The following is a 13,598-nucleotide window of genomic DNA, read 5'->3' as shown; positions in this document are numbered from 1 at the left end:
GCATAATGAGCTGGTCGATGCCCACAACAACCTTGAAGCAGAAGTTCGCTGGCTAAAAATTAAAGCTGCAGACTCTGAGGACCGTTCTAGGCACAACAACATTCAAGTGCGTGGCATTCCTGAGGATATTGCTTCTGAGGACCTGCTGGCCTATCTCCAATGATTATTTAAGAAGTTGCTGCCCCACCTATCTGAATTGGACCTTACCCTGGACAGGACTCACCGCATCCCCAAGGCAGGTTCTGCCCCGCTGAAGCTCCAAGAGATGTTTTAACGAGAGTCCATTTCTATCATGTTAAGGATTCCATCCTCACAGAGGCTCGAAAATGTGATACCCTCCCCACACCTTTTTCAATGACTTCTTTGTATCCCGATCTGTCAGCAGCCACTATGTAAGCTCTGCGCGACCTTGCGCCCATCCCCAGATCCTTAGAGAACATGGACTCAGATATCGTTGGGGATTTCCCACCAAGCTCCTGATACCTCGCAACGGAGTGATCCACTCTGTCCCTTCACTGGAGGCTGGGCAGTCCCTTTTACTCAAATGGAAATTGTTCCCTGCCGATTCCCCCCTTCATGGCCATGGATGCCACCCATCCTTCCCATGTGCCTAAGGACTGGCTTATGGTGGATAACTTGCAGTGACTTGCCATATCTCTGTATAGTGGTGCCAATGGTATCTTACTTCTGTTTGGTTTATGGCAATATAATTGCCTTGCGAATGTTCACTCTCACTGCGTGCTAAGATACCAGATTTCATCCCCCCCATGCATATAAATTATTCGGTGTTCTTTGACACTATGATGTTGCGTTTGTATTTTTCATCCTATTAATATTATAAATGTGAAATGTTTGTGAGTTTGTGGGCTTGTGGGTTTGGATGTTCGGATGTTTGGCGGTCAATCATACAAAACCCGCTCCACCGATTTGGCTCAAATTTTCCAAAAACATAGTTAATACACACGATTGCGCAATAGGCTACTTTTCAACACAATAACCCACATACGTTTTCCACACGAACCCTGCAATTAACAAACTGAAATCACCATCTCTGCAATCTCACACACTTTGGACCATAGCAAGCCCCCAAACTTCACATTACCCCCTACAGCCTAGCCCCTATCCCCACACACTCACATTCAAATATACTTTCCCACTTTCACACTCACCTTCACCATCCTGCAGGAGCCTACCTCTTTTACTCTCCGGACCAGCCATCTTTGCCGACCCCCATTGCTGGGAGGATCCACGGCACCACCCACCACACTATTCCACTATCTTGACAGGAGCATGCGCACTTTGCACACATAAACAACGTGTTACTAGCACGCCACCATTTTGCGCCTCCACCTTAGGCTGCAGTACACGAAATCCTGCCTCCAGCCCGCAACACTGCCCGACGCCGCTATCACCTCCCTGCTGTTTCCTCTGCACGATCCATCCACCAGCCCGACACTGGTAAGTTCACGTACCACTCTAACACTGCCAGGACCTCTGCCCTCTCTACTCCGCTGTGCCAACACCTTACGCTCCATAATAACCTTACCTCTCTCCCTCAGTGCCTTATCCTTCCACTTCTCCTCCCCAAACACACCTCCCAGTCACTTGCACCTCACTTCACCCCCCTTGCTACAGCCCATGCCACTCATGTTCCTATGGCAACCGGCCACCATAGCCGACGCTTCCTTGCACACCACCGCTCACACTGCCTCTGCTCTCGGCCGCCATACCCCCTTGAACTACGGCGCATGCTGGCACTTTCCGTCTGCCAGGTGGCCGGTAGCCGTAAACCCGCCATAGCCCTTCCCTTACACAATCGCGCATACGCTGCGCTGCCCCCGTCATGTCTTCAGTTCCTGCCAACTTTGCGTCCTCCGCCGCCTTCTCTTACCTGTCCCGCGGCTCCCGTCTGTCCCTTGTTGCGCGGAGGCATCCTCCTGCTCATCTTCGCCGCCTACACTGGGCTAGGCTGCAGCCGCGAAGGTTCCTATAGCAGCCGCTAGCTCTCCCACACAGCTCAGTGTGTCCAGGCTGCTGCAGGCTATGCTACATAGCCTGTAATAGCACTGGCACGATTATGCAATACATAGCAATACATTACGATTGCAATGCATTGCATTGTTCAGGACACCCCCTGCTGATGTACAACGGTATTGTTTTGCAAGCTGCTGGATGCAGCCTGCAAACCTCATTAGCATTAAAATAAAAATAAAAAACAATACTGTGAAACACACACATTACCTATCTAAGCCTCTGAAATCCCCCACTCTACTAACTGAACTAAACATTATGCCTGCATACACTCACACTATTAGGCAATGCATTGCATTATTCAGCGTACCCCCTGCTCTCCTTCACACCCACTAAACGCCCATATATTTGCTGAAAATACACGTCTACAAATACACATGTAAGGGTCCATTCACACGGTGTAACGCGGCGCTCATTTGGTGCTTATTTTTACGCTGAGAGCTGCGTTACGAGATCGTTTGTACTGCGCTATTTACGGTGCGCGTTTACGGTCGCGTGTACGCGTCGTTAACCCGATCGTAACATTAGTAGCATCTAGTTATTCATATATGTTATTTGGTTTAACATTTGTTTCATTTTCAGGTTTATGCATCACTTATCTATGCTTTGTAAGGTGCCCAGGGTGGGTTTAGTTGTTTGCCTCTTTCCAATCATTCGCAATGGTACTCCAGGTCTCATCCCTAAATGTCAGGGGCTTGAATAGTCCCTGAGGAGCTCAGTTTGGAGGGAACCCCGTCGTCTCTGTTGTGACATTCTTTTTTTTGCAAGAAACACATTTCCACTTAGAAAAGAGTCCCAAATAGATAAATCCCTCTTTCCCCCACATATTTCAAGCCTCTTGTAAAGCCAAGCGCAAAGGGGTACTAATTGCGATCAGAGATTCGGCAGCTATTTCCTTGGAATCAGTCCTGTCTGATCCTAAAGGCCGGTATGTGGGCCTTAACTGTTTAATTAACAATGTCCGATATACTCTGGTCACAGTATACCTCGCAACCGTGGTCAAGCTTCCTACTGGAAGTCTATACTCACTAAAGTGCAGACATTTGCTACCGGAATGTTGATAATTGGGGGTGACTTTAATTGTTTGGTTGACAATTCCCTGAACTTCTCTAATCCGCTCAGGCATTCCTCGATTTTGACTCCCTCCTCAGTAGACCAGGGACTATATGACGTCTGGCGATGCCAACACGGCAGCGAGAGGAATTATAGTTTCTTCTCCCATGCTTCTACTCAAGGATAGACTTTTTCTTTACTGACAAGGTCGGATTGATGCAGTCGGAGTCGTCCTCTATAGGACTAATTATATGGTCAGACCAAGCTCCAATCTCTTTGACGCTTGGTGAGAAGTTTGCTGCTGCGTTGCCATCTCAGTTGCGCCTAAACAGATACATTTTGGACCACCCCTCCCATAGTGAACGTTTCAGTAAGGAATTATCAGAGTACCTTTCTCTTAATGCCCCCTCCGCCACTGACCTGCACATCCTTTGGAATGCCCATAATGCGTACATGCGGGGGATTCTCTTTCAGGCATGCGCACGCGTCAAGAAAGAACGCTGTAGGGAAGTTGATGCGGTTCTTTGATCCCTGACCTCTTTGTCTGCGGCCAACAAACTTAACCCTAACCCTGTACTGTCTGCCGAGATTATGAATCTTCAACTCAAACTGCAGGGTTTGGCGTATCAGCAGGATTTGGCCTTCAAAAGGTTCCAGTGCCAGGTGTATGTACATAGTAACAAGGCGAGCGCCTCCCTAGCCAGAAAAATTAAACAGGCCAGGCCTAAGTCTTGCATAGCCTTTTTACGTAACAGCCAAAGGGGTAAAATAGTTGATCCATGCCATATAGCCAATCAGTTCTGTTCTTACTATAGCTCTTTATACAACCTTAAGGATGGTCCGGGAACGTACCAGCCCACTAGGGATGAAATTAATCAATTCATGGATTCGGTGTCTCTCCCACGCCTCACCCCCGCCCAATCCCGGTCTTTAGCCACCCCTTTTACTCTACTGGAGATCAGGTGGGGTTTGTTTTGGGTAGGCAGGACCCAGATGGAACTCACAGGTTTATCAACCTTATCCAAAAGGCTGAGCGGAATAGAGTACCATCATTACTGTTAGCTTTGGATGCTGAAAAAGCCTTTGACAGAGTCCACTGGAGCTACCTTGACAGCCTTTTGGACAGGTTTGGTATGGATCCTGTCTTCAAAGCAACTATTCTGACCTTATATTTCTGTCCCTCGGCTCACGTGCTCTCCTCGGGGTTCCTATCTGACCCTTTATTCATCTCTAATGGCACTCACCAGGGCTGCCCTCTATTTCCTATCATATTCGCTTTGGTGATGGAACCGCTGGCTGAGTATATTAGAACTGATAATCGCATTAAGGCCGGGTTCACACGGTGTAACGTGCCGCGTGATGTGGCATGTCTACGCAGCAGGATCTTTTGCGGGCCGTACATGCTCCCATTGATTTCAATGGGAGCAGGGATCGTATTCGCCACGCTGTTTTGTGGGCGTGATTGTGCGGCCGCAAAATAGCGCGGCGCATACGATCCCCGGTCCCATTGAAATAAAAGGGAGCATGTACGGCCCGCAAAAGCTCCCGCGGCGTAGATGTGCCACATCACGCGGCACGTTACACCGTGTGAACTCGACCTAAGGATGTCTCTGTTGGCCGCAAACAACGCGGTTTGTACGCGGATGACGTCATTTTAGTGTTGTCCTCTCCTGGTCCCTCCCTGCACGCTGCTATGAACGCCCTGGAACTTTTTGGGAGAATATCCTATTACAAGGTGAACCCACTAAATCCCAGATCCTGCCTATTGTAGTGCCCCCTCCCTACGGGAGGACCTCCACCGCGACTTTCCCTATCAATGGAATGAATTATGTCCCACTTTTGAATAAGGCATCTTCCCTTCTGGCATCATTCTCCAAACCCATGTTTATTTGGGCAAGCCGAATAGCCATTGTCAAAATAATGGCATTGCCCCTGATATTGTAAATGTTTCGAACAGTGGCAATCCCCCTTCCTGACTCCTAGTTAATGAAACCCCAGTGTATTTTATCTCACTTTATTTGGGAGGGTAAAAGGTCCAGAATCCGCCTCCATGTCATTCACAGGCCCTGGTCTTGTGGGGGAGCGGAAGTCCCGGATCTTAAAAAATATTATGCAGCAACGGTCCTGGAACAGCTCAAAGTTAACTGGGCTGAGTCGTCTGATTGGAGATGGGCAGAGATAGAGGAAACGTTGTTGGAAGCCCCGCTCATGAGTCTTCTTCACTCCAGGGACTCCGTTTCTTCCTGTATCCAGGCCCCTCTGTTGAGCATTAAAGCCTCTACTTGGGCTTGGAGATATCTCCTGTCACACACTGCCATTGAGGGCCTGGTCCTCTTCATAAAAATGTCTCTGCTTTACATGACCGCATTCCTTCCACAGCTGAAAGTCCATGGTTGGATTGATAGAGGTCTCTATAGGATTTCACAATTATATGATAATGACTGCCTCAAATCTTTCGCTATGTTGCGTACTGAGTTTGATCTCCCTAGCAATGATTTTTTTTAAGTACCTCCAAATCTGGCACCTTCTACAAACTCTTGGAGCCTCAAGACTTGTTTTTCCAAGACAAGCCTTTTGGTTATGGAGACAGTCTCCTCCTGCCCGAGGTGGCACCTCTGCATTCTATAGTTTTCTCTCGACTCTATCTACGCAGGTCAAACCCCTTTGCCTATTGCGTTGGGAAGCTGACCTAGCCAGAACCATTCCCCTGACGGAGTGGCATGAGGCCTTTGGATTTGTTAAGAAGGTGTCCAGGGGTGCTTAACATTGGGAGACGCAAAAAATTATGCTGCGCTGGCATAGGACTCCTGTTCAATTGGCTCATATGAATTTCTTTACCTCAAAGCTATGTTGGTGGGGCTGCGGTTGTGTAGGCTCATTTATTCATATGTGGTGGGAGTGTCTCCCAATTCAGGTGTTTTGGGTAGCAGTGTTTCAGTTCATGTCTTCCATTGTTGGTCTCCCTATTCCTCCCTCACCAGGGTTAGTGCTGTGTTTCTTGGATCCAGGCTCTTTTCCAACGGGTACGCAGGTTGTCTTGGGCCAAATAATCCAAGCGGCTAGGTCCATGAATGCCCGACAATGGAAATCAGCATTATGTTTGACTGTAAAAGAGTTGTTCCATCATGTCAACCTAGCTTTTATACTGGAGCATATTCTGGCCAGTATATTTTTTAAATTTCAGACCAAATGGACCCTTTGGTCTTCTTATGTAAGGAACGAAAGGGACTCCCAACCCCGGAATTTGCCTCCTTCCTCTGGAGCTCCCCATAGCAGCTTTTCTTAATTGAGTTAGTGGTGACTGTACCACTGGGCACCTCCTTATTCTCTTGACTGAAATTTAAATTTTATATGCTGTGAAGCTGAGTTGGACGTAGATAAGTGTTATTTCTATTATGTTGTTGCGGTTGTTGTTATTTTACCGTTTTCTCACATCCTCCCTCCCCCTCCCTTCCCTCCCTTTTCTTTTGCCCGGCTCCCAGATCCAATTGAAGCGACCTTGATTTTTCGACATAAAGAGTCGTACTTACTCATGTGGTGTGCAGTTGTTGTTATTCTTCAACTGTACACTGGTATTGTATATCTGTTTAATATGTATGATGTCACTCCTTCCATGCTATATCTATGGTTTGTTGTAGGAGCGTGTTATTATTTTCCCTACATTCTCTTTCCTTTACTGTATATGAAAAAAAAAATTCTCAATAAAAACTAAATGTAAAATAAAAATAGAAATCGGAGGTCACCTGATTTAGCCAACCAATGACTTTTTCCTGTTTTTTTTCCGATGCCTACTAGAGATGAGCGAACAGTGAAATATTCGATATTCGTTTCGAGTAGCCCCTCAATATTCAACTACTTGAATCGAATATCAAATCCATTTATACTCTATGGGGGAAAAATGCTCATTTCAGGGGTAGGCAACATTCGATCAAATGGAACTTACCAAGTCCACGAGTGAGGGTCGGGCTGGATTCTCCAAGAAGTCTTCTCCACACAGCGTCCCCGCAGCGTCTTCCGGCTCTGAATTCACTCTGCCAGGCATCGGGCCTGGGCAGAGCCGACTGCGCATGCCCGCACTACAAGAAAATAGCCGTTTACAGTCAAAGCAGCCATTTTCTTGTAGCACGGGCATGCGCAGTCAGCTCTGCCCAGGCCCGATGCCTGGCAGAGTGAATTCAGAGCCGGAAGACGCTGCGGGGACGCTGTGCAGAGAAGACTTCTAAAGGTAGGAGAAGAACCAGCGTTGATTGGCCGACTGTATAGCATTCGGCCAATCAACGCTGGTTCTGCATTGAATTTTTCCGAGTGCTACTCGATCGAGTACGAGTATTTCGAATACCATAGTATTCGATCGAATACCTACTCAATCGAATACTACTTGCTCATCTCTAATGCCTACGTTTTCCTGCTTCCTGTCCCACCTCCCCTACACAGTTATTGGTGCAAAAAAGTACTAGGGAAGGTGGGGGGGGAATCAAATTTTTACTGCGTTTACCATGTGGTATTCGATTTCATTCAAATATCTCAAATACCTTAGTATTCGATCGAACGGTATTCGTTCATCTCTACCATAGATATATACACTCACCGGCCACTTTATTAGGTACACCATGCTAGTAACGGGTTGGACACCCTTTTGCCTTCAGAACTGCCTCAATTCTTCGTGGCATAGATACAACAAGGTGCTGGAAGCATTCCTCAGAGATTTTGGTCCATATTGACATGATGGCATCACACAGTTGCCGCAGATTTGTCGGCTGCACATCCATGATGCGAATCTCCCGTTCCACCACATCCCAAAGATGCTCCTCTATTGGATTGAGATCTGGTGACTGTGGAGGCCATTGGAGTACAGTGAACTCATTGTCATGTTCAAGAAACCAGTCTGAGATGATTCCAGCTTCATGACATGGCATTGCATTATCCTGCTGAAAGTAGCCATCAGATGTTGGGTACATTGTGGTCATAAAGGGATGGACATGGTCAGCAACAATACTCAGGTAGGCTTTGGCGTTGCAACGATGCTCAATTGGTACCAAGGGGCCCAAAGAGTGCCAAGAAAATATTCCCCACACCATGACACCACCACCACCAGCCTGAACCGTTACCGATACAAGGCAGGATGGATCCATGCTTTCATGTTGTTGACGCCAAATTCTGACCCTACCATCCGAATGTCGCAGCAGAAATCGAGACTCATCAGACCAGGCAACGTTTTTCCAATCTTCAATTGTCCAATTTCGATGAGCTTGTGCAAATTGTAGCCTCAGTTTCCTGTTCTTAGCTGAAAGGAGTGGCACCCGGTGTGGTCTTCTGCTGCTGTAGCCCATCTGCCTCAAAGTTGGACGTACTGTGCGGCGTTCAGAGATGCTCTTCTGGCTACCTTGGTTGTAACGGGTGGCTATTTGAGTCACTGTTGCCTTTCTATCAGCTCGAACCAGTCTGGCCATTCTCCTCTGACCTCTGGCATCAACAACGCATTTCCGCCCCCCACAGAACTGCCGCTCACTGGATGTTTTTTCTTTTTCGGACCATTCTCTGTAAACCCTAGAGATGGTTGTGCGTGAAAATCCCAGTAGATCAGCAGTTTCTGAAATACTCAGACCAGCCCTTCTGGCACCAACAACCATGCCACGTTCAAAGGCACTCAAATCACCTTTCTTCCCCCCCATACTGATGCTCGGTTTGAACTGCAGGAGATTGTCTTGACCATGTCTACATGCCTAAATTGCCGCCATGTGATTGGCTGATTAGAAATTAAGTGTTAACGAGCAGTTGGACAGGTGTACCTAATAAAGTGGCCGGTGAGTGTATATATGTTCTTGTAGATACATTACGTAAGTAGCTTGAGCACCATTATTAGTGTCTGGTGAGAAGCTGCAGCTTAGGGTAATTTCCAGCTTCCCATCAGGGTTACCTGACCATATTACTTAGAAGTCCCAAACTTACCGTTACTTGGAAATCTGTGACGTCCAGTTAGACAAGTTCCACATCACCAAGGATTGCTTCTGAATCTCTTCCATCAACCTCAAACAGGGGGATAGTCCAACCAGACAGTTCATAAGTCTGCATCTTGTTGGACAACCTTGGGGGAATACTCCTAGGTTTTTTGACTCTTGTACTATGACGTTGCTCTTTTTAAAGGGGGAGGGGGCTCTTACTCCCGTGTCTCCAGCGTCTCAATACATCTTCAAGATTTAAAAAGTACATATTCCCAAAATGATTTTTGAGCTGGGTGTTAAATCTACCAAAGCTTCTCGAACTACCTGGTCTATACAAGCCACAAAACTTGTCATCATGTGAATTTGGAAGACACAGACCCATCTATAATCCACCAATGGTGGAAAAACATTCAAGTAACAAGGAACTGATTGACTGGAAATCTAATACCTTAAAGAAAGATTCTTCAAAACACGAAGTCATTGACTCACTTCTCATGTCTCCAGAACAAACCCATGACCTTCCCGGCCTCACACTGAGCTCACGTATTCCTGGACCTGACAAATAATAATAAAGACTTATTCTATTCCAAACAATAACAATGTCAAAGAGACGATTCATTATAAAGTATCAGGAACAAAGAGAAAACGGGACAAACTGGACATTGACAGTGTTTTTGTTTTTCAAACTTCTCATGTTTTGTTCTCAGGTATTGGTTGAAAAAAAAAAATTCAGATGGTTTTAAAATTTACAAACTTTTTTTTTTTTTTTTTATATATATAGATTGTGAGTCCCATATAGGGCTCACAATGTACATTTTTCCCTATCAGTATGTCTTTGAAGTATGGGAGAAAATCCAAAGCACGGGGAGAACATACAACTCCTTGCAGATAATGTTCCTGGCAGGATTCAAACCCAGGATTCCAGCGCTGCAAGGCTGCAGTGCTAACCACTGAGCCACCGTGCTGCGCCAGATTTTACATAAGTGTTACAATATATAAAAATTGCATTAAGGCACTTAAAGAAATAAAAAAACAAACACTAGAGATAACATTCTTGTAATTGTGGCCTCAGTGGTGTCAGGGGTTAATGTGAGTGATGACAATCTTTGTACAGGGCTGTGGAATATGTCTGTGGTATATTCTGTATAACACAAGGACGCCTGAGACCGGTTATTTCTTCTACAATTCTCTATAGCAGGGGTCGGCAACCCCTGGCACGCGTGCCAAGAGTGGCACGCGAGGCATATTTTGCTGGCACGGCAGCCAGCCCGTATCCTTCATGCACTAAATTGAGAGAGAGAGAGCGTCCTTTCAGAAGCTCGGCTAAAGCCGAGGTGTAGGACACGCCCCCTTCCCTCCCTGCCACCAATCAGAGGTGAGCCTCTCACTGCACAGGATAAGGGCTCCCTGGAGCTGCTGCTACATGTGAGGAGCTCCTGCCATCTGCAGCCTGAGGAGGAGAAGCAAAGTGAAAGTAAAAACACCAGGTACGTGTGTTACTAACTATTCTTATTACTGTGAGGCATTTGGGGTGATAACTTTAGTGTTAGTAACACCATGTGCCTCACATTAATAACAGTTAACCCCATCATATCCCTCATATTAACCCCTGTGTGGCTCACATAAGGGTTACTGATGTGTGAGACATATAGGGGTACTAATAAAGGACCTATATAATGAAGATGTTCACTTATTACCTCCATATGTCTCACATATCAGTATCCCTTGTGTAAAGCACACAGGGGGTTAATGTGAGGGACATGATGGGGTTAACTGCTATTAATATGAGTTACTAAGCTGTAATATACATGACCAGACTTTTTATCCACAACTTTGGATAAGAGTACAGACCTATACATTTCAATTGACCCATATATACAGCAATTTTTTGTGGCTGTGTATCTGGGCCAAAATGTCCGGTTTTTAAAATCGGACACAGAGTACTGCATGTCCGACTCTGTGTCCGATTTAAAAAAAAACGGTTTTGCGGCGGAGAGCATAAAACGCTCACGACCTGCAGGTTTCCGTCTCCTGCCTCTGTTTTGTGCAGGAAACGGAAACCTGCAGAACGGAGACCGGGCGCAGATGTGAACGAGCCCTTAGGCTCAGAAAAACGCAGCAAAATATTCAACAAAAAAGCTGTGTTCTCACAACGTGGGGGCCTCAGCCTTAGGCTAAAGCCCCACGTTGCAGAAACAGCTTTTTTTTTGTTGCAGATTTTGCTGTGTTTTTTGAGCCGAAGCCTGGAGTAGATTGAGCAGGAGGGAGACATATAAGAAGCTTTCTATATATTTCTCGTTCCTTTTCTAGCCATTCTTGGCTTTGACGGGAAAAAACGCAGCTAAATCTGCAACAAAAAAAGCTGCATTTTTGTAATGTGGGGCCTCAGACTTGGTGTGATTCTATTGGGTGGTGACACTGTAACTAGATGCAATTATAGCCAAATCCAGTTCCTGGGCACCAGTGCGGTCACTTTGGTGTAAGTGTGACACCCATTAATTCCTGGCTGGGGTTTTGCGGTTACTGCACCGCCAGGAACTAAAAGTGACTGAAATTAATCTGCATTTCACTTACAGAAAACTGAAGGGCCAAGGGACTGGATGGAGCATCCAAGTACATTGTGTGTCAGCGCTTTACAGGTATGACCTTACTCTGCTCCCAGTCACATACATTACCACTAATTGTGGGTTGCATATGTTACATTGCTTCTAATGGAAAAGAACATGTGTATCCAGGCAAATAGTAGTAAGCGCATGTGGCTGGGAGCGCAGTATGACAGCACCCTTATGTTGCGGTTTGTGCTATATGACTTTAGTGTAGGTGTCATCAGCTTTACAATTATTGCCCGGCACTCCGAGGACCTCATCTTTGATTTTTTTATTTAAATCGGCACGCCGAACAAAAAAGGTTGCCTACCCCTGCTCTATAGTAAGGACAGTTCAGAGCACAATCCTTGGAGAGCAGATCCAGAATGATGTGCGATGAGATCAGATAATGTAAAATCTATCCCATAATACTGTATAAAAGGAGGGGAGATGAGAGCAGTCACCATATAGCATGTCCTGATCCTGGGGCCGTGCTATCTGTGTCACTGCTGCCTCACTGCTTCTATCCATCATGTCTTACTGAGGACAGAATACACGTCATCTCATCATCACCACCACCACCACCACCACCACCACCACCACCACCACCATCATCATCATCATCATCATCATCATCATCATCCCCCCCCTACAAGGAGATGCGCAGTTTCCTTACTACGTTCCTTCTTCTTTACTTTCATCTAGCACAATTAGTCTGTGATCTCAAGATAAGAAAAGTTCATGAAGCTGTAGAGAAATGTTCCCAGGATGGAGAGCTCATTATTGGGGGGTTATTAACACTGTATAAATCTGCATATTATCATCAACGCCCAGGCTACAATGACACAAGTTTTTACTGTTATGAGTAAGTCCCGAACAGGCAGTGACGTTACATATAGAGGAGTCCTAGGAGCCCTGATAATGCCATACACTATGAATTATAGATATATAGTCCTAGGAGTCCTGACAGTGTCATACACTATGTATTTTATATATATATATATATATATATATATATATATATATATATATATATATATATATATATATATTGTCCTAGGAGTCCTGGCAGTGCCATACACTATGTATTATAGATATATAGTCCTAGGAGTCCTGATAGTGTCATACACTAGGAATTATAGATATATAGTCCTAGGAGTCCTGATAGTGTCATACACTAGGAATTATAGATATATAGTCCTAGGAGTCCTGATAGTGTCATACACTATGTATTATAGATATACAGTCCTATGAAAAAGTTTGTGCCCCCCTATTAATCTTAATCATTGTTAGTTGTAAATATTTTGGTGTTTGCAGCAGCCATTTCAGTTTGATATATCTAATAACTGATGGACACAGTAATATTTCAGGATTGAAATGAGGTTTATTGTACTAACAGAAAATGTGCAATATGCATTAAACCAAAATTTGACCGGAGCAAAACTCAACTTCGTCACTGATTCTTGAACATTATTCTCAAGAATCTGCTGATACTGAGTGGAATCCATGCGACTCTCAACTTTAACAAGATTCCCGATGCCGGCATTGGCCACACAGCCCCAAAGCATGATGGAACCTCCACCAAATCTTACAGTGGGTAGCAAGTGTTTTTCTTGGAATACTGTTTTTTTGGACGCCATGCATAACGCCTTTTTGTATGACCAAACAACTCAATCTTTGTTTCATCAGTCCACAGGACCTTCTTCCAAAATGAAGCTGGATTGTCCAAATGTGATTTTGCATACCCCAGGCAGTGACTTTGTTTGTGGCATGCTTGCAGAAACGGCTTCTCATCACTCTCCCATACAGCTTCTCCTTGTGCAAAGTGCGCTGTATAGTTGACCGATGCACAGTGACACCATCTGCAGCAAGATGATGCTGCAGCTCTTTGGAGGTGGTCTGTGGATTGTCCTTGACTGTTCTCACCATTCTTCTTCTCTGCCTTTCTGATATTTTTCTTGGCCTGCCACTTCTGGGCTTAACAAGA

The sequence above is a fragment of the Leptodactylus fuscus genome, chromosome 1 (genome assembly GCF_031893055.1).
Source record: "Leptodactylus fuscus isolate aLepFus1 chromosome 1, aLepFus1.hap2, whole genome shotgun sequence".
Classification (NCBI taxonomy): domain Eukaryota; kingdom Metazoa; phylum Chordata; class Amphibia; order Anura; family Leptodactylidae; genus Leptodactylus; species Leptodactylus fuscus.
The sequence above is the reverse complement of the archived record's forward strand: the minus strand, read 5'-3'. Positions refer to the sequence as shown.